This window comes from Eumetopias jubatus, unplaced genomic scaffold (assembly GCF_037043125.1).
Source record: "Eumetopias jubatus isolate StellerSeaLion01/CBP00866 unplaced genomic scaffold, mEumJub1_p1.0 scaffold_2, whole genome shotgun sequence".
Taxonomy (NCBI): Eukaryota; Metazoa; Chordata; class Mammalia; order Carnivora; family Otariidae; genus Eumetopias; species Eumetopias jubatus.
Window position 1 is genome coordinate 68,407,131 of NW_028274808.1, and position 22,285 is coordinate 68,429,415.

A 22,285-nucleotide genomic window follows, 5' to 3' on the forward strand; every position below is an offset into this window, starting at 1 on the left:
CTCTCTAGGTTTTTTTCTTGAGTGTCAGAGGCTCAAATCCTAGGAAATATCTTTCCCAAACTTCCTTGTTTCTGCGACCTGAATGTGATTTACATTCAGCCAGGGAGCTAACTTTGTGTGAGACTTGGAAGTAAGAAGAGAAGCAGAATCCGTTGCCTTTTTGTTTCAGAAGCAGTGTGAATAATGGTGTCCTGGATTAAGATGATGGCAGTGGAAGTAGAGAGTAATTTATATTTTAAGTAGAAATGACAACACTTGGTTATTTGAATGTAGAAGACAAGAAGAAAGGGTAACAAAGCATGACTACGAGGTTTTAGGGTTTTCCAACATTGAATGATTACATCATTTAAGATGCCTGAGGGGACGATGATAGGGAAGGCTGTGAAGAGAGAGTATCAAGAGTTTTTTTGTTTTGTTTTGTTCTGTTTTGTTTTAAATATACTACATATAATATGTATATTAGCAGTGGGGTGCCAGTAAATGTTTGACAACATATGTTAAACTCTCCAGGAGAAAAAGTATACAACTATATCTCAAACCTATGTTTATTATAAATTTTATTCATATAAAATAATAGCACATCATTTACAAATAAGAAATGAAATACTCTTGATTATAAAGACCATATAGTGTTGTGTAATTCTTATTTTTTAAAATACTCAGTCTCTCCAGAGCAGCCACAGAGAAAGAAAATAATTTGGTATAAATCAAGTTTGGGATTTTGACAGTGGAGGAAATAGATGAAGAAAGAGGCAAAGAAGTTGAGGTTGTTACAGAAGTCACTCAACTAATCTGTGGACTCCCCAATGGCTAGGAAGGAAGCAAAGGTAAGAGACACATGATGGAAATAAAAATGGATATGAAGTTCTGATTGGATTGAATGATTTTTGGAATTGGGAAGTAGTAGAGTAAATGAATTGGAAGAATAGGAGCTGATGTAATTACTGGTGTGGCAAGGTCTAGGATACATATGATCATGGCAGTGATGATCCAGGTAGATAGATGGAGAAGAGATTTTTAGAAATGAGATTTATGACTTAGAAGTCCAGTGTTTTGGATGAGTCATCCATATAAATGTTGAATTTTGATCATGGATAATAACTGTAATGCAAGTAGAAAGGAAGACAGCAAAAAGCTGGGAACTAAGTTTTTCAGTGAATGAGAATGATTAGGAGGTTAGTAGAAGTTGTGGTAGTGAGTGGTGTGTACTTGAAAGAAGCTAAGATTTTTGAATGAGGAATGAGAAAAATGAGATTGATGTGGCACAATAAGCAAGAATGATATCTATTTTATCTCTTGGCCCTGGGGGTCATAGGACATAAGGGATAGAGACAGAGAGAGAGAGAGAGAGGGACAGAGAGACAGATGAGATAGATAGATGATAGACAGCTGTGTTTCTTCTGATGGCAACTTTGGATTATTAGTACAAGTTGAGTGATTTCCAATGATGGTGATGTATAAACCTTGTGGGTTACAACTCATCATCAGATGTGATGAGAAAATGTATAGAGTGCTAAAAATATTTAAAAGCCTATAGAAAACCTTCTAAACTATAAAATTGAGGAAAATGGTGTTTGATTTTCAAAATCAAAAGTCTTCTATAAAAAGATTATTTTAAACTGCTATGACATGAAGGATAACAGAAACTGAATTACAAACGTCATGTATAGTTTATAAAATCAACCAGAGGTGCGTTATCATAAAAGGTTAGGAACCAGTAGGATAAAATACCAAACAGGATGAAATAAGATTATAATTTGAAAGCATTTGAAAAGGTAAACGTTTATATACACACACAAGGTCATAGGATTATTATGAAATGCAAATTCAATATAAAATAAGAGATCAGCCTTCTGGCACTTTCCTCTGTAGGTATATTGTTCATTTCTCAGTTGTGTTTAAGCTCAGATTGGAACACCAATCAGTCAGGTATTTAGATCCCCAGCACAGTGAGGTACATAAGCATTAGTAAGAACAGGTTCTGCCCTTTTGAGGTGGACTAATTCCGCACAAAAATTATTAAAGGAAAAAACAACATGCAGCCAACTGCTAAGTGGTGTGTTTAAGACCACAAGCATAATAAGAATCCAGGAAAAAAATAGTAATCATTGGGAGTCAGAGTGAAAATTAATTATATTATCCTTCTAATAAACTTTGCCCCTCAATCTAATGATTATTTAAGTGACTGCCATGAGTAAGAGCTTTTAACACATGAAAAAGAAGTTAAATAAAACTAACTAGAAAAATACAAATGAAGGCACATTTTGTCATTTTTCTCAAGAAAAGGTCAGAGTTCTGAAGTTTTCTGCCTGTAACAGTGAATTTTTTTTTAAGATTTTACTTATTTATTTGAGAGAGAGAGAGAGCATGTGCACAAGCGGGGGGTGGGGGAGTGGGGAGGGAGATGCAGACTCCCTGCCAAGTAGGGAGCCTGACATGGGACTGGATCCCAGGACCCTGGGACCATGACCTGAGCCGAAGGCAGATGCTCAACCAATTGAGCCACCCAGGCACTCCACAGTAAATTATTTTTAAAATAATTTTAAAATTATTTTAAAAAGACAACCCAACTATCAAAACAAAATATCAATGATTTGTCACCTTTTCAGTGAGAATTGCTCCACAATCAACCACTCATTTATTCAAAAAGGATTTATTGAGCACCTACTTCATACTCAGACAAGTGTTAAGTGTCATTAGCAATATTCATTCAATGTAAGATACATCCTCTGCCCTTCAGGAATTTGCTGTCAAACTGGGAAACCATGATTAGAACAGGAGGAATATTGCAAGACAATAAACAGCTGGGTTCTCTCTTTTTTCAAATCAGATGCCCAATAAATTCCTGGGGCAGCATTTAGTACTTTAAGAGCTAAAAGGGGTGGGGGGAAACCTATGAAGCCTGAAGAACAGGGGGAAGTTTTCAGAAAAGAAGTGGGAGATGAGATTGGCTTGATTTGAATATGAGCAAGAAAATGGAAAATCACAATGCAAAAGTGGACAACATGAAGATCAGCTTCTCCAACTGAAGATTGTGTCCTGCATGAAAGAACACTAAGGAATACGTGTGAGTCCTCAAGTTCCACAAATAAATACGATGCACATTCTAGAACTTGATTGAACAGCAAGTGACTTGAAATGTTATTTTTAGGTGAACACAAGTATATTATGGAATATAATGCATAGCATGTGAAAATTTTTCAAATGACAGACAAAAGCTTATTTTTTTGAAATCATCTTGGAATATGAAATAATTGTCTATGAACAATAGGGGCAGTTTGTCAAAAAAATATTGTAAATCATTTATCAGGAAAGACAGAACTGGGTCTGGCAGTGGTAAAGCATATTTTTTTAAATGACGGAAGTATAGTGATAGATAAGGAGAAGAGAAAAAAACTGAGTAAGTAGGTCACTGAAGTCAATTATAGGACTTTTATCTCCTGACACACTGCTATCTACGTCCTGAATTATACTAGATTTAATGTAATAGAAATACGGAAACATTTTAAAGTTCCCAAACAGAAAATATGACATAAAGATTAATCTGCCACAAATGTACATGACGGAAAAGAAGTGGGAATGGAAGCAGAGGTACCTTGGGAAATCTACAAGTTAGAAAATTATTCCAGTCATCTAAACTTCCTCTGGTGAAGACACGGCTCAAAATGATGCATGTATGTTAACAACAACAACAACAACATGAAAAAACCAGGGTAAGAGCACTATGAGATAAATATGAGGACTAATTATGATGTAGACGTTAAGTTATATATAAATCAATCTTATTAATCAAAATGGCTTCAGATAGTGGGAGATGATGCAGCTCATTTTGCGACATATTTACGCTTTCTGCCTCAGGAATCTCAAGCAAGAAACAGGTGAACCTAAGAGAGCTCTAGGTCCCCTTTGGCACATACACTAGATTTCACATGGACAGCTGTGTCCACACCTAGAAGCCAGAGGCAGCAGCAGGAAGCAGGCCCTGCTGGTGGGGGTTGGTTCTAGGATGGAGATCACTGCTTGCTCAGGATGGTGCTGGGGAATCCAGGGCCAGGGCCGGTGGCTCATTAGGAGAGGGGAGGTGAGACGGATGGGCTCACAGGTCAGCTCTGACTGCTGCATTTAAGGTATTCCCCGGTGAGAAAGAGAAAGTAACAGCGGCCTAACAGTTAACACACATAGACCAAGACTATGAGACTGTCAGACTGCATAATGCTATTAATTTTGAAAGTGGGAGCTTAATTGGCTACCGCTTACCACCTGTGGTTGAAGTCAGTGCTTCAGTAAAGGAGAAAAAAGAAAATCTGAGGCTCTGGATCTTAGAGACTGTCACTGCCTCCAGCTGGGCCTCTTAAAGAGAGTGTTGACAATTTTATTATAAACCTCTCCTAGAGGGGTTTCTCACTTTCATCTATAATTTGTCATATCCTTGCACTGTGATTCATAATTTGCTTAAATCACTTTTGCCATATCTTAAAAACAGAGAGACCCAAAGTGGCTTTTTTAGAGCCGCTGAGATCACATGCTTGTTTTCTTTTCATTATTCTGATATAAAAGCAGTGGTGGGGAACAGGGAGGAGAAGCCAAGAGAGATTCCAGCGGCCCTTCACCAATTTACAGGAGACCAAGCCTTCAGGAGTGTAAAAGAGCACTGTGTGAGAATTTTAAGTCAGTACAGTATAATTCCTCCTTCCTCTGAGGATCTCACTGATGACACACTCATACTCTCTCTGGCATGACACAGAAGGATTCATGACCTTCTCCCCTCCAGCCATAATGAAGCCAAGATTGTGGTATATAGCAACATATACTAGAGAAAGAGTAAGATTTAATCTAACATTAAAAAATTTACCTTTCATGGAAAGTAATGCCTCATGTCACATGAAGGCCAGAGGGCCAATAGGTCCAGGGTAAAACTGAATTCCAACATCTTTTACAAATTGTTTGATCATTGAAATAAAGCGAATAACTACCTCAATCCCTGAACAAACGATTCACTCATATTTCTGTCTTTGTTCACAATGTATACCCTTTGCCTGAAAAAAAGTCTCACACCTTACTCTTTTCTCGCTAACTCACCCTCTCTAAACCAAAGAAAAAAACTAGCATATAGCATGTATTATATAAATGTCAGCTACCAGTTTATAATTATTATCTTTCATGATGGTTTAAAAGCTTAGAAATAATAGAAGTAAAACACCTACCATAGTTTCTACCACAAAGGAAATACCCACTAAATGGTCATTATCATTATTATTACCAGCATATAATTAAGACAATTTTACATATCTATCTCCTCAGCTGGACTGTTAGCTACTAGAGGGCAGGCATGATATCTTCACTTACTCACTTAATAAATATTTGTTGAACATCTACCACGCTGGGATTTATATCAAGATACAGTGGAGGACAAGCTAACAGCAATATCTCAGAATCTTCTAAACTATTTGCCCAGAGTATTAGTGCCTGTATCACCTGCTACAGGTTCTATCACTTAGTATTTACCACACCATATTTCAAGTATCTATTCAAGTGATTGTTTTGTGGAATCAGAGAAGGCTTTCTTTGGTTATTCATTATTTACCAACTTAATAAATATCAACGGATCACCTTATGAAGCATTCTGCTTTTATTACTAGAAATCACAATTGTATTTATAAAACATTAAAATTTTAAAACATTAAAATTAAAAACTCATAAATCCTTAGTTTATGAGTTCCCAAACTTTGAACAGATTATATATTGTTACTTTAATTAATTCACTCATTTTCAATGTTTCACATACATGACTGATTAAACACTGAAAATGTATTTTCTTTGGATAGCCTTTTTTGTTTTCCAGAATACAAAGAGGAAAATATGAAATCACATGAAGATACCCTTTTTAGATTGAGATGTGAGATTTCCTTTGGTTCAAGATCAGAGTCGATTCTAAGATGATAATAAGGTAAAACCATAAACTCCAAATAATATTTAGCTGGGTGAGACCTCTGAGATCTGTAGATAAAAAAGTCTGCTGGAATTACTTCAGGTTTCTCTCATGGGGTCAATAGTCCCTCATTTACATCACAGCACTTAACACTGATCCTAGTTGAGAAGATTTCCAACTTTGAGAAGAACTAATTGGTATGCATTCATCTTAAGAAATTGACTCACTTTTTTTTTTTAAATATAGAAGGCAAGTTACAATTCCATTCTAATTGCAATCACAGGAAATAAAAGGTGAAATTTTAATTTCTTTATTTTATCCCCAATTTCTATTCCAAAAGCCACTTTTCTAAAGAGAGGATTTGAATGGCTTTCAGAGAAAGGAATCTATATCAGATTCTTAGGTTGTCCAGATAGATACAGGCATAGAAGAATGTCTATGTATCAGCAGGAATTCTGCACATATTAAAAGATAGGCAGAAATTAGCAATCTTATGGTAATCAATTTCTACCTTTATTAGCTGATATAATAAATAATATCCTTGTCTCAATGTAATCATCTTCAACAATAGAATCTATTTTAAATACTTTCAAGATATAGGGGTAGTTTTAGTTTTTAAGTCCTCCTAGAGTCTTGTAAAATTCAGCTCTATGTTTTGCTCACACTTGCTCTCCATTAAGACAAAACCCATTTTCTTTGATAACATCACATCATTTCCACTGACATACTAATGGATCTCACTGTGTGTTACAAGTTTATGACTATATGATTCATTCCTATGATAATCTCTTTCATTAATATAACAGCTCCAACTGTAGTACATCAATTCCTGAGATATCCACATTCACATGCTAATGACTTTTTCAACCCTTAATGTGTTTTAAAAGAGAAGAGTCACTTTGTTCTGTAATAAAAAAAATAAAAAATAAAAACTATAGGAGACTTCAACCAACTACATAGTGTCCTTGCCACAAAATGAATATTGTAATCCAACACATTGCATTAAGGCAGAACATCTCAAAAATATCTCAAAGAACATAACAAGAAAAGTGAAACTACAGAGAATAAAAAAAATAATTTTCAAAGTGATTCGACACATATTGCTACATATTCTGAGTCATAGTAATCATACCAGACAGATTTCTATGGGCCTGAGATTTCATGGGTGGACTTCAAAAAGTAGGTAAAACCCCTGATGTTATAGAAAAAAAGTTATAAATGTGTCTATTTAAAGACATAGTCCACAGCTTTCATCACATCCTAAAAGTGGTCTACATGATAAAAAAAAAATTAAGAGACCTCAGTCTAGTCTATTCCTGTAACATGGCCTAGAGGAAAATAGATTGGAAGCATAGACTCTAAGAAGTGATTCATATATGAACAGAATTTGAGAGAAAACAGAAATAGTACTTTTAACCCTGAACACCCGTGCATGAGTACAAAAATGTATTTGGAATTAATAAAAAGAGAATTGATGCAAGGTTGTAGGTTTCATTTAGGAAAGCAAAAAGTTGGCTTAAAATTAGAATAGAGCAATAGATATTTATGCCCCTTTCATGAGAAACAGACAGATCAAAGACAGATATTTTCATGGAAATAAGTTGAAGAGTTTGTAATCAGTGGTGAAAGAGAATGGAGGTAAAAGTCTATGTAACGAAGTAGAGAAACTTTTTTATCCTTAGGGTCGGCATAAGAATTCCTTTTCTTGTGGGATCCACCCTTGAGAAAAAATTAGCCCACTTGGGGCAAAGTCCACTTGGAGCGCCAAAACATCAGAGGAGAGCACCAAATTCATCCAAATAAGATAATAGAAAGTTTTTGTTCAGAGAGAAAGTAAGAGGAAAAGAAAGGATTTAAAGATGGAGAGAGATTAGAAAATCTGGGGAGTGAGGGCAAAGAAAACACCATGGTGGGAAGACAGCTGAAAGAAATTAATACTGATGCCCGATCTAAGTTTTATAGGCACAAGCTTACAAATTTTGGTGGTCCTCGTTAAGAAAAAAAGAACTCGAATGTTCAAATTTTACATTAGGAACAGATCTTTGGAAGAAACATGCAAGCAGGGCCCCATGAAGCTTCAGCTTCACTAAGTTTACGGAAACCCATACCTAGTCGTGTCTACCATTCCATTTAAAGTTGTTTTCTCTATACACTGTTTCAAAACATATTCAGTAAATCTCTTCAGCTCAAAATGCTTTGAACTAATGTTATGTTTGTGGGAAATCAAAAAGGAGTTGAATTTCTCATGGATAGAAGAGAGGCAGGACAAACAGATCCCGAGAATATAAGTCTGCTGGAAATTTGCAGAAATCTTGAAGAGGCCATGAAACTTGAGGGGGCAGGGAGGGGAGCGTCAAGTTAATTTTGCTTAGCTCTTGAATGGCAAGGAGGCCCTCAACTAACATGTCACTTACAAAAAGTAACCTCAGACTACGGGTTATTTAGCCTACTGTGCAAAAAAGGAGACATGTTACCATACTGATCAAAATTTGTGCAAGGGCAAGGTACCGTAGTGAGTGTAGACTTGAATTAGAGTACTCATTCTTCTACGTGCAGACCATCTGTTAAAATTCATGACTCGCTCACTGACAATTTTGTCTTCTTAAAGTAGCCCACAGGCCAGCATTGAGGCATCACAGTAGGCATGAGATGCAATGGCTCTGACTTTCATAAAGGGCAGTATCACTTGATGGCTAAGGATGCCTGGGAATAAATGCAGCCCTTATTAGCTGTGTGTTTTTAGGCAAGTTACTTAATGATCTATGATTCCTTTTCCTCGTACATAAAACAAGGATAATATTATGATGATTAAATGAAATAATTCATTTAAGCCCTTGATATGAGTGTGAAAGCTAGTAATTGATCAGTAAATGTTAGCAGTTACTCTTACCCATGCTACAACTACTTCCATTATTATTACAAGCATTGTATTGTATTGTATTGTATTGTATTACAATACAATAATGAGTATGTCAAAACCACAGGGACCTATATATTCCTTATTGTAAATAACAATTACTGACAAATGCAACTCATTTACAAGCATCAAAATACATATGGATTACATTTGTTCACTAAACAAATAATTAGGTGTATTTACAGTGCAGGTAATCCTGACAATACCAAGGCAAATTAGACACAGAATCTGCTACCAAAAAGTTTACCATCTAGATTGGGAAGTGACAAGGGTTGCAAGAAGGTAAACATAAAGTGGGTATTGAGGCAGGAAGAAGTTACCTCTGAGGATATCTGCATATACTTCATGGAGACAGTGGTGGTAGAGGCAGAACGTGACAGATGAATGGAACCTGATTCCACAGAAATAAATGGAAGGGCATCTGAAGATGAAGATAAAGCCTGGGCACGGGCAAAGAAAAAAAAGAGGAGGGAAAGAAGGGTAGTTGAGCATTAGGTAGCAAATACCCAAAGGAGACAAGAATGACAGTATAGAAAAATAAATTTGAAAAGGTTAGTGCCAGACTAAAGAATTGGATTTTTATTTTCTAAGCAGTAGGAGTTACTTAAGGTTTATGAGCAGAAGAATGTCATGATTGATACTCATAGCTATGTCGGTACCAGTAAAACAAAACTTAAAAAACATTCACCATCATTTCTAAAATTATTTAATTTCACTTAGGAGATTCTATAATTCAGTTCCTGCTCTAAAAGTTTCTGTGCTTATTCTTATCCTGATACCAATTAAAGGAGAATAAATAAATTCTTTAGATTTGGGCATTCTCTTTTTCTTAGAGCTCAGGCATCTGTTCATTTAATATATATTTTTAAGGACCTTCTATGTGCTGGGTTATGGATATATATCGGTTTAAGAGGAGGGGAGGAAGCCTGTTCTCAGCTTTAATGAAGCAAATTTACACACACATACACATACAGAATACATCCACATACATATTACACATGTAAATTTACATACATTAGCTAAATTAATGAGGAATAACATCTTATATTTAAATATACCTTAACACTTTCAAAATTTATTTCACATGTAAACTAACTTATCTAATCTTTATCAAAAGCCATTTTAGGACAGCACTTACAAGACTCACTTTACACATGAGAATATTAAAAAACAGGATTAACTCATTCAAGATCATAAGCCTGTAATAGTAGAAAGTCAGTACTCTAACCACAGTTCTCCTGATTCTAAACCCAATAAATCTTGCCATAGTGTTCAAATTATAGACTTCTTCTAAATTAACATGGAGAAATTTCAGGGTCTGGCCTAATCCATGGTACAATGCACAACATTGAAAAAAATTTCTGTTCATTTTGGTACAGAACTTAGCTATTTTATTCTCCCTATGCAGACACCTCAGGCCAACCCTCCCCCTTTCTCCTCCATACACACTATGGATGGATGATTAATAAATGTCACTCTCGTCTAATGCTGACTGCTTAGTTCTCCATTACATATAGAGTATCTCATATCTGAGCAAGACGGCAAAGATTTGATCTCTTAACAGAGCAGTTGTTTGTCAGAAAGTTTAGAGAGTTCAGCCCAAAGCCTCTCAGGGTAGAAAGATATGAAAGAATAAAATGAAAGCTGAGAAAAGCTGGAGAAATCTGTAAATAGGCCAGAGATTTTTAATTGCTTCCAAACTGGTGAATTTGGCCCAGAAATATAACCTTAATTCAGGAAGACCCGTCTCAAAGGAGATTCATTCTAGAATCACATAAGGGCCAAAATATTGAAGTTTAATGCTTTCTTAAAATAAATTATCATTTTTAAAGCCACAATTTTGCTGTTGCCATGACACTGTGATTCAGTCAGTCTTAGAGAATTAGGTTTTGAGTATTTTTATATAATCCATTTAAATTTTATTAGAAACTTATTTGGGAGATTTCTAGTAATACCAATGGTATTATAAGAGAAATTTATTTTGATATACAGTCAACCATTTCACAAAGAATGCATTAAGAGTTTCTCCAGGATCATAAAATTCTCTATGCAACTTGTTATGTACTACATTTCTTCATTTTTGATTCATACTATTTTGGGGTTTCTTAGGAAAAAAATTACAGACTATGCCTCATAGATGACAAAGAAACAGAATCCTAAGAAACTATTAAGTGACAATAGTCATAGACTATCTGACACATTAAAAGGCTTAAGAATACAAATTCCTGAAGAAAACTACTTAAACAAAACATGTTTGCATTTAAAACTTTTGTATCTAATAATCGCATTTCTTTTTATAATCAAACATATAATTATCAAAACAATAATTATAACCTCAAAGTAGAAACTAGTTTAAACTCTGGGAGATTAGCAGAGCATAATCTCTAGAAGAAATAAGCCCATCATTTTTTAACTTTTTATTTTGAAATAATTCTACTTTCTTAGGTAGTTGCAAACAACAACAACAAAATATTCAGAGATCCTATACATCCTTTTTAATCCAGCATCCTTCAGTTTTAGTATCTTGCATAATTATAGTAAAATATCACACCTAGGAAATTGACCTTAAATCCAACAGCTTTTTCAAATTTCACCAGTTTTGCCTGCATGCATGCATGCGTGTGTGTGTGTGTGTGCACATGCACACACATTTTTCCATACAATATTAGCACATGTGTGGACTCATAGAGCAACCAACACAATCAAGATGCAGAACAGTTCCATTACCACAAGGTTCACTTGGGTGGCCTTTAAAACCGCACCCACTTCCCCACTCCTCTCCCGCTATGGCCACAGTCTATTTTCCACCTCTGTAATTTTCTTATTTCAAGAACATTATATAAGTGAAATCATACAGTATCTAACCTTCTATCATTTTACTCAGCTAATTCTCTGATGATTCATCCAGGTGGTTACATGTATCAATAATTTATTCTTTTTAATTGCCAAGTAGTACTCCATGTTGTGGATGCACCACACTTTGTTTAACCACTCCCCCATAGACAGACATTTGACCATTACACATAAAATTGCTAAAACATCCATGTCCAGGTTTTTGTCTGAACATAGATTTTCATTTTTCTGGAATAAATGTCCAAGAGTGCAAATGTTCGGTCATATGGAAATTGCATGTTTATTTTTATGAGAAACTGCTAATGTATTTTGCAGACTGGGTGTACTATATTATATTTCCACCACTAAACTGTGAGTGATCCAGTTTTTCTGCATCCTCCTCAGCATTTGGGACTGTCACTGTTTTGTACTTTAACCATTCTGATAGAGGTTTAGTGGTATTTCATTGTAGTTTTAATTTTCATTCCCCTAATGTTTAAGGGTGTCAACATTTTTTCATGTTATGATTTGCCATCTGTATATCTTCTCCAGTGAAATGTCTGTTGCCCATTTTCTGATTGAACTGTGTATATTTTTGTTGTTGGGTTTTCAGAGTTCTTTATGTATTTTAGCTACAAGTTCTTTGTCAGATATGTGGCTAGCAAATATCTTCTCAAGCAAATAAATTTTATAAAAATTAAAAATTAGGAGACATGATACATAATTAAATTAGTTCCTCCAGGAAATATCACATCTAATCAGTACTTGTGAGTTTGAAGAGAAATACAGAAAATCATTGGAATCTCATAGAATCTCCGGGTTAGAAACAATGATAAGTATTTTTAAGGGTGGGAAATTCCTACCACATTTTATTCCCAAGTTTAATTTCTCTTTGGCCCAGTGACTAAAAGCAACAAGCACCTCCATCCCATTTCTGTGCTTAATATAACCTCAAGAGGTGGCTCTTTCTTCATTAAATCATATTTAATGATTACATTACTTCTGGATTCATAAAATACCCTAAGTCCAGAGGGAGTAATACTTCCAAAAATTTTCCTGTGACACATTGTAAATATTACCAGTTCTGACTTTATTACTGTATTCTGACTTTATTTGCCATAATCACTAAAAATAACCCAACCTGAAATTTTCCATCAGTTAAAATTTTAAGATGGTGAACTGATTTATAAATTGAATTAAATTCTATCTTAAAATCCTGTAACACTTAAAATATAATTCAAAATTAATCTTTCTTCAAATGTTATTGTGAAACAACACTGATTTAAAAGAACTGAAAAGCAAATATGAAATGCCTGTCGTCCAATTGAAAGAGAGCTTCCTCTTTACTTTTTGATGGAGAATTCATGCATGAGGAGATTATTGAACATACTACTTAATGCCTTTCTGTCATTGTTTTTGACATTCAAAATCATATCCCCTTTACATAAATGATAGGTTAAAGAAAAATTACATATGGCATAAAAAATGCAGTTTATGTAGAACAAAGTTAATATTTTGCTTATATAACACTACTCAGCTGAGAAATAGCATGACATAAACTTGTTTTCAATTTATATGCTTACATTTTATTTATATGCATAATGTTATTAGGCAGATTTGGCACATAAATGCCAGTGAATGATTTTAGAGTGTGTGTATGTATATATAAAATTTATTAGGGTAGAAACAGCAGTATGTTTGTAAATAATTGTCATAAAGTGTCTGAACACCGAGGCACGTTAACATAAATGTGAGTCAAAAGAAGGTAGCAGAAGTCCAAGGCAACTTCAGAATACAATAGAAAACAATTTTTTTTTTTTTAACTATTTGAAAATTGAATGGTTCTTGGAGCTGGGAACAGGCACCTGTGCTCCCTGGTGACTGAAAAGCTGAGATGTTCCAGAACTAAGAAAAAATAATGATAGTGTGCCATCTAGAGGCAATGAGGACATTTTTAATAGTTTGATATATTTGAATGGAACTATTCCCTAGACTGGAGATCCACAGGCATGAAGAATCTTCCTTGCAATCCCAACTTCTTGCAATTAAAAAGGGGGGATTTTTTTTTTCTTCTGAGATAAAAAAAAGCCAACCTTTGGTTAGCTGTCTGGAACTGAACCTATTCTAATTTGTGGCAAGCACAGAAAGAAAGTTGTTTCAGACTAACAGCCAAATTTATGGTGTTTTTTTTGTTGTTCAAGCAAAATTCAGTAAAAATAAAAACATGCAGAATCAGACATTCATGTGAAATTGAGTTTGTAAATGTAGTTGATCTTGCTTAAGCTGAACAAGGGTGGCAAGAAACTGCAGCCTGGAGAAGAGCCACTATGATGGTCAAGCATTATTTTATGTTTTCATTTAAAATGGAAATGACAATTTTTTTCCCTAAGACATCTCTGAATAAACATTTTCCAAATGCTTTTAGATATAATTTTACAAGATAGAATGCTTCTAAAATATTAATTTTTAGTTTCAGATTTCAATAATAATAATAAGGAACACCCATTTTTCACTATATTTGTTCCTGGGTTTTGTTTGAAATTGTTTCAATTATTCAAATCAAATAAAAGAAATAGCCTAACCTGGAAAAATGGGATAAAATATAATTCGAGGTGTGATAGTTAAACAAATATGCAAAGTTTATGTTTTTTCACATCTACTACTTCTCACCACTAACAGCATTCTGTACCCTAGACCAGAATATACAGTGTGTGTTTGTGTTTCACACAAACTTGACAATTATACAGTGACAAAACACATCTAGTGTGTCACCATTCTCAAAGAAATTTAAGGGTAGTGTTTTTTGCTAAAAATTGTCACTCTGGGCAATTAACTTAAATATATAACATAAAAGCTACAAAACCTTTAGAAAAAAAAAAGAACTAGGAGAAAATTTTTAGAACCTAGGACTAAGCAACAAGTTCTTAGATTTGGCACAAAAGCACAGTCCATGAAAGGACACACTGATGAACTACACATCAAAATTAAAAACTTTTGTTCTGTGGATGAAAAGACAAAAGACAAGCTACAAACTAGGAAATATATTTGCAAATATTTATCACTAGTCTGTAGAATATGTAAGGAGTCTCAAAACTCAACAATTAAAGAATATAATTAATCTAATTAGAAAAATAAATAATAGATATTTCCCCTAAGAGGATTTACTGATAGCAAAAACACACACACACACACACACACACACACACACACACACACACACACACATGAAAAATATTGAACAGGGGCTCCTGGGTGGCTCAGTCAGTTAACCTTGCTGTCTTCAGCTCCGGTCATGATCCCAGGGTCCTGGAATGGAGCCTGAGTTGGGCTCCCTGTTCAGCGGGAGGTCTGCTTCTCCCGCTCCCTCTGCCTGTTTCTCCCCCTGTTGGTTCTCTCTCTCTGTCAAATAGATAAATAAAATCTTAAAAAAAAAGAAAAATATTGAACATTATTAGAGTTTAGGGAAGTTAAAATTAAAACCAAACCATTAAAACACCACACACCCATCAGAAGGCTGAAATAAAAAACAATGACAACAATATATCCTTGCAAAGATGTGGAAAAATGGTTTCTCACACTTTTCTGGTGGGAATGTCAAATGGTAGAGCCATTCTGCATAATATTTTGGCAGTTTCTTAAGAAAATAAACATGCAATGAGCATAAAAGCCAGCAACTGCGATCTTGGGCATTTATTACAGAAAAATGAAAATTTATTCTCATGCAAAAACTTATTCTCATAGTAGTTTTATTTATGATAGCTGAAACTGGAAACTACCCAAATGTCTGTCAATGGGTGAATAATTAAACAAATCATGGTACATCCGTACCATATTGCTGAATACTACTCAGCAATAAAAAGGCCTGGACTATCGACACATGCCACTGGGATAGACCTCAGGGGAATTATCTGAGTGAGAAAACCCAAGCCCAAAGGTTACACACTATTTGATTCCATTAATACAACAGCCTTCAAATGACAAAATTATAGAAAAAAGATTACTGGTTATCACGAATTAGGGAGTGGGCCGGAGGAGTAGTGGTGTGTGAGGAGGGAGATAGTTACGGCAATCAAAGGACAACACAAATTGTTGTAGAGATGGAACTATTCTCTATCTTAACTATGGTACTAGTTATATGAATCTACATGTGATAAAATTGCATAGAACCAAAAGACACACACACTCTCATACACACACAAATGAATACATGTAAAACTGATGAAATCTGAATCAGTTCTGAGGATTGTACCAATGTCAATTTTCTAGTTGTGCTATTATACTATAGTTATGCAACACTGTTACTACAGGAGAAAACTGGATGAGGCACACAGGAGATCTCTCTACATTATTTCTTATATTTGAATCTACAGTTATATCAATATAAAAAAGTTTAATTATAAAAAACTGAATCAATAAAGGAATTAATAAACATTAATAAAATAAAATATCTAAAATATGAAGTTAACTCTTTTTTCCGATTTTATTTGAGTTCTAATTAGTTAACATAACATACAATGCAATATTGGTTTCAGGAGTAGAATTCAGAGGTTCATCACGTACATACAACACCTGGGGCTCATCATAATACGTGCCCTCCCTGATGCCTTTCACCCATCTCGCCCACCCCCCCACCCTCCTCCCTCCATCAACCCTCAGTTTGTTCTCTATCCTTAAGAGTCTCTTCTCTCCACCCCAATATGTTCATCTGTTTTGTTTCTTAAATTCCACATATGAGTGAAATCATATGATATTTGTCTTTCTCTAACTCATTTTGAATATGAAGCTAACCCATAATCTTCTTATGAAATGTGAAGGAGTTGAGTGGAAAAAAACGTAGCAACACTATATGTAACCTACAGTAAGTATATGTGTGTGTGTGTGTGTGTGTGTGTGTGTGTGTGTATATCTCCAGTATCATTGTTTATTAAACCTTTAAAAGATTTACTCATGGAAATTCTAATGGACTAATTTCCTCTACTATTCTCTTTCTGTTGTTTGAAGGATTACTAAAATGGGACAAAATATTAATAATCCACACAGTAGAGAGGAAGAGACCTTGTATGCAGCAAAGACTTAACTAGCAAACCTAAGCTGAGATAGCTAGCTAAATATACTTAGAAAGGTCTATTTGCAAGGCCAGCCCTTGGCTGGCATCCGGGAAATTGGATTTCGAGGATTCCCACCATCCTGTAGCAGACCAGGGTGTATACTGTGTCTGAACACCTGCTTTTCTTCTGGGACTCTAGAATTTGGGTACATGCCAGGCAGAGGGTGCCTACATGACTAGCCCCCCCCCCCCCGCAAAATCCTAGGCACTGAGGATGTACCCAGGATCCTGAGGAGCACTGTCTTCCTCAGAAGACAACATTTCACACATGTTGTCACCACTCATTGCTCAGAATTAAGCATATTCTGTGTAACTACTGAGAGCGGGTCCTTGGAAGCTTGTGTCTGGTTTCCTCTGGACTTTGTCCCACTATCTTTCCTCTGCTGATTTTGCTTAGTAGCCTCTTGCTGTAATAAATCTTACCATGATGGGATGCCTGAGTGGTTCAGTTGGTTAAACCTCTGCCTTTGGCTCAGGTCATGATCCTAGGGTCCTGGGATTGAGCCCTGCATCAGGTCCTTGCTCAGAGGGGAGTCTGCCTCTCCTTCTTCCTGCTGCTCCCCCTACTTGTGCTCTCTCTCTCTCTCTCTGACAAATAAATAAATAAAATCTTTAAAAAATAAAGTTAAAAAAAATAAATCTTACCATGAGTATGGCTATATGCTAAGTCCTGTGAGTCCTTCTAGTGAATCACTGAACCTATGGCAGTTTTGGGGAACTCTGACATTGGATAATTTTTTAAAACCTGGATAATCTGCCTAAGCACAGTTGAGAGCTAGATAAAGTTTGTTAATAAACTGATTTTCTTATGCTTAAAATATTTCCATGTAGAAAAATAACCTGTTGGAAAATATATCAACACTCATGAGTTTTGTTTTTTGTTTTAAGTGGCTATATTACAGATAAGCATTTTGGGGAGAATGCCACAATAGGACAAATCCATATAAAGAGAGGGGGTACATTCTGCCCTATAATCTGTAGTTCTCAATCCAATAGAGCACTCTTCCCGTTTCCAATTTACTAATCTGAGATGACACCACTGGGAAAATCCATGTCGACATTAAAAATGTGTTTGTGTAAATCTTACCAAGGCTGGCTAGGGATTAAATGAAAGTCTCTGTATGAATCTCAAAATAGCTGTGCCAACTTTTAACTTCACACACAGGGATGCTACTTTATTGCTTAAGCACTTGGATAAACACAATCTCTCATACATATCAAACATTTCTTTCAAGCACCTTCCTTTGACCATCTCTCTTCATATCTCCAGGTAGCATGAACTTTACAGTCAGAAACATTTTGTGAAAAAAGAAGAGCAAAATACATTTCAAAATATATGGAACTGCAGAAACAGATGATTTTTTCTTTATGGTTAGTAAATTAAGGTAAGTGTGGGGTAAAAAGGAGAAAATACACAAATCCTGGTGATCTGATATACAAGAGTAATGTGAAGAAAACTTGACGCATACATTTACCTCATGCCTATCTCAAATTTTCAGAGAAAATGACAAATATATTCAAGGATAAGTCCAAAACTGTGTTGGAAAAACAAGGGAGGGTATTATCAGCAGATTAAAATAAGCAGCAGAAAAACCTGCCTCACAACAGAGGGAAAGAAAGGGACTTATAGAGATGCTTTCTAATGATTTTGGAAAATACTTGGGTGAGTGGTGCCCCAAATCCACGTGCATACTCTCCTTTACTCCTGGTGCTTTGTGGTAGGTGAGCTCAGAAGGCTGAATTCTCCAATCCAGCTTTCACAGCAATAAAACAAGCATTTTGTTCTCTGTTTAAATCTTATGTACCCCTCCACTAGTTCAAAACCTACAGAAAGATCACTGTGGTTAGCTATCACATGGAGACTCTCCTTTGTTTTACACAGTGCCTGGCAGTGTTACACTCACAAGAGAAGTTTAGTAAATGGGAAATGATAGACAGAGAGACCTTGAATTCTTTTTTCAACACTTCAAAAATGGTCACCATTTAAATCTCATATGGTTCACTTCTCAATATACATAGGTAGCCAGGCTGTGGCTTATAAAAGATGTTTCTAAGTTATTTTAAACACATTAATCATGTAAAAAAAGAAATTACTTTTTAAAATGAAGTATTTTCTTAATCACAAAGTACGGTTAATATTAATGGTACAATTACCATTGTATTTTCCATATAATTCTAATGAAAACAGTTTTACATATGATAAAACTTCAAACAGCCACAAACTCTTAGCAAAGAAAGATGTATTCCTTCCTTTCCCTCTCCCTTTTTTTCTTTCTTTCTTTTTTGTCTTTTTCAGTAAGTCCTCCAACAAATATTTTAGCACCTTCTATATGGCAGACACTGTTCTAGGCACTGGAAAATATCAGGAGAAAAGACATAATATCTCTGCTTCAGGGGAGCTTACGTTCTTGAGGAAGATGTTTTAATTAGCATTAGGTTTGGCCTTGAGTGGCAAAAAATGAAAAATTTGAAGAAAAAGAAACTTGTAAAATGTGTTTGGAGTTCAGGATCAGTTACAGTGGCTCTGTGATTATCAAATGAGTTTACCAAGTATGGTCATTCAGGTTCTGCACTGCACAATTCTAAAGAGTAGCATTCGAATCCTAGATATTATAGATTTTTATTAACAATTTTACACAAATGGAAGCGAACTGCTTAAATGAGGCCACCTTTTTTCTATTTCACACAAATGTACCATCTAGGATAGTGAAGGCACCTCAACACCTCATCTTAAAGCTTCCACTTGGTGATAACTTAATCCAGCTCCACAATTCAGCCCACAGGAGAGAACAGAACATACTTCCCCTCTCTAAGGACACTTCTTACAAGTTCCACATTCTACTTGTGCTCATATATCATTATCAGAACCTAGAGACATTACCAAATCTACCTGCAAAAGAGAATAGAAATGTGCTTTGTTCTGGGTTGCCATGTGTCTAACTAAAGATAAGGAGGTTTTCTGGCTCTTGTCAAAATGTGAACTAGAATAGCTGCTACTATCCCTTCAAAAATAAGCCATAAAGAAATTGTACATACTAGTATACTTATACAGGATAAATAGTCGAGTTTTTAAAATTGCATTTGATACTGTGCACTGGGGAGATCTTTATTTCTCTGTGTTGCCTATAGGATCTTGCACAGTAATATGCAAAATATAAGCACTTAAAAAATATATGATGAAATATTGACCAAATCCACTTCCTACCATGTTATGCTAGAAAGAAAGAGACAAATTATCCTGCCTGGTAATTCTCTGTATGCTTAAAGATTGACATCAGGTCACCTTTCAAATTTATCTTCTGAACCAACTAATCGACATTTCCTTATCTTTCCTCATTGATCCAAGGGGCAGAAATCTTAATTATCTTCTAAGCATTACTATAGATTCTTTCCACCTTGACTAAATAAACAAATTTGATAAACCCAAAAGGCAATTACTCCAAATCATAGATTACCAGCTTCCACCAACTGTCTCCAAAGGACCAATATTCTGTAGACATTTCCAAGCAATGAAGACCTACGCATGGAGGTTTTGTTACAATAGTTTTAAGGAGCATATGTGTTCGATGAAGGTTTTTGCTGAATTCTTCTTAGAATTTGTTTATTTTCATTTTTTAGTGTCTTAAAACAAGGTGTCCTTTTCTGACCAGAGGTTTTAGTGCTTCGTCTGAGCTCCCTGTAACAAGCTGGTAGGCAAGTTTCAAACCCCCTAAGAAACCTACAGCTTACACGTTTCTATTTCCATTTATTCTTTTACTGCACTTTACTGTGGAATTCAGTCTTTCTGATAACTCTTCTCTCTGCACTTGGCTAATAGCTAATTTAGCAAAACCTAACTCTGTGAAGGGAATTAAGTGATCTGGAAAGCTACTTAGCCCCTTGAGTTTGCTGCAGTACTCAACCATGAGAGAGAGGTACATTTTCTTGGGCGGGCGGAGCTATTCTTCAGGGTGACAGAATAGAGCCCCAGGATTCCTTAATATTTTTTGGTTAAGCAAATTTCTAGGAGAATTTGGTGATAAACACACCTTTTAATATGAAAAGGCCTTTTAGCTTGCATTCTTGCAGTCATTATTTATTCATTCATTCATTTTATGAATCTCAGTGGTACGGATCTCAGTGGTACGGATCTCAGTGGTATGCCAGGCATTCCCCTAGGCTCTGGGGATATTGTGATAATAGGAGGCCCTTGCCGTCATGGATGTTAAATAAAATTTCCAATCATTCTTAGCCTACCTACTCTTTATAATATGAAATACTACTTTAAAGATCATATGCTTTGGTCTGTAAACTGTTGGTTGAGCTTGATTTCCTGCAAAATACAAATCTGTATAATATCAAAGATTTTGTTTTCTTCCCTCTGTGTCAGTCATGGTCTTAGCTAAACTAATGTATATAAAACCAAAAATATGAAACTTCCAACAGAAGTATAAACAGGATCTTAATTTATCACAACACACACACACACACACACACACACACACACACATTTCGCACGCCTAACACAGTCTCATATCTTTAGAGCTTCCCATTTTGTTAAACACATGTTAAAGGCATAGTTTGAATATAAATACATAGTTTGAATTAATTACTTATGTTCAATGGAAACACTATATCAGATTATGATACAATAGGTAGTAGATTGCTTAAAAGAATCATGTGAAATCTCATGAGTGTGTGTGTGTGTTGAAACTCAGACAAGAAAAGTAATGTTGAATAAAGAGAGCTTAGTTCATTAAGCAAAATTATCCAAAACCAATAAAAATAGAGCTAAGGATACATATTAAACCATAAATATTTAAAAGGTCACTTACAACCCTTCTAGCCCTGTCCTTTACATTGAAAAGAAAACTTACCTGCTGTTATAAACTCTCATTTACAAAGTTGTCTTTTGAATTGCGGTTACCTACTTTTCTCATTAACTATGAGAAACACTTATTCACATATTTAAACTGAATTTCTTTTAAAATTTCCCTACCAACAAGTTTACATAAACCCTTGACTTCACCAAATAAAGTCAAATTGCAAAGTGTCATACTGTTCGACTCCAGAGCAGTCAAATAATATCAATTTAAGGTTATTGTTTTTAAATCTGCTTTCATTGCTTCCTGCTCACCTATTACATCAACAATTTATTCTAAATGGTTGCTTTCAGGCAATGGGTTTTCTTCTCATTTAGTCTTCATGAAAATAATTTAATATACCAAGACACTGGAAATTCAAAGACTTACGAAAAAATAACACTGTAACAAATGTGTTTATAACAGACCATCTAAAGCAAGACTGCTTGGGTTGAAGCCTACCTCCTCTATTTAAAAGCAAGTTTCTTGGCCTCACCATGCTTCTGTTTCCTCATCTGCAAAAACAGAAATAATAGAAGTATATACTTCCTAGTGGTACTATAAGGATTGAATGAGAAAATATTTTTAAAGCAATTAAAATAGTGCTTCACATAGGGGCGCCTGGGTGGCTCAGTCAGATAAGCACCGGACTCTTGATT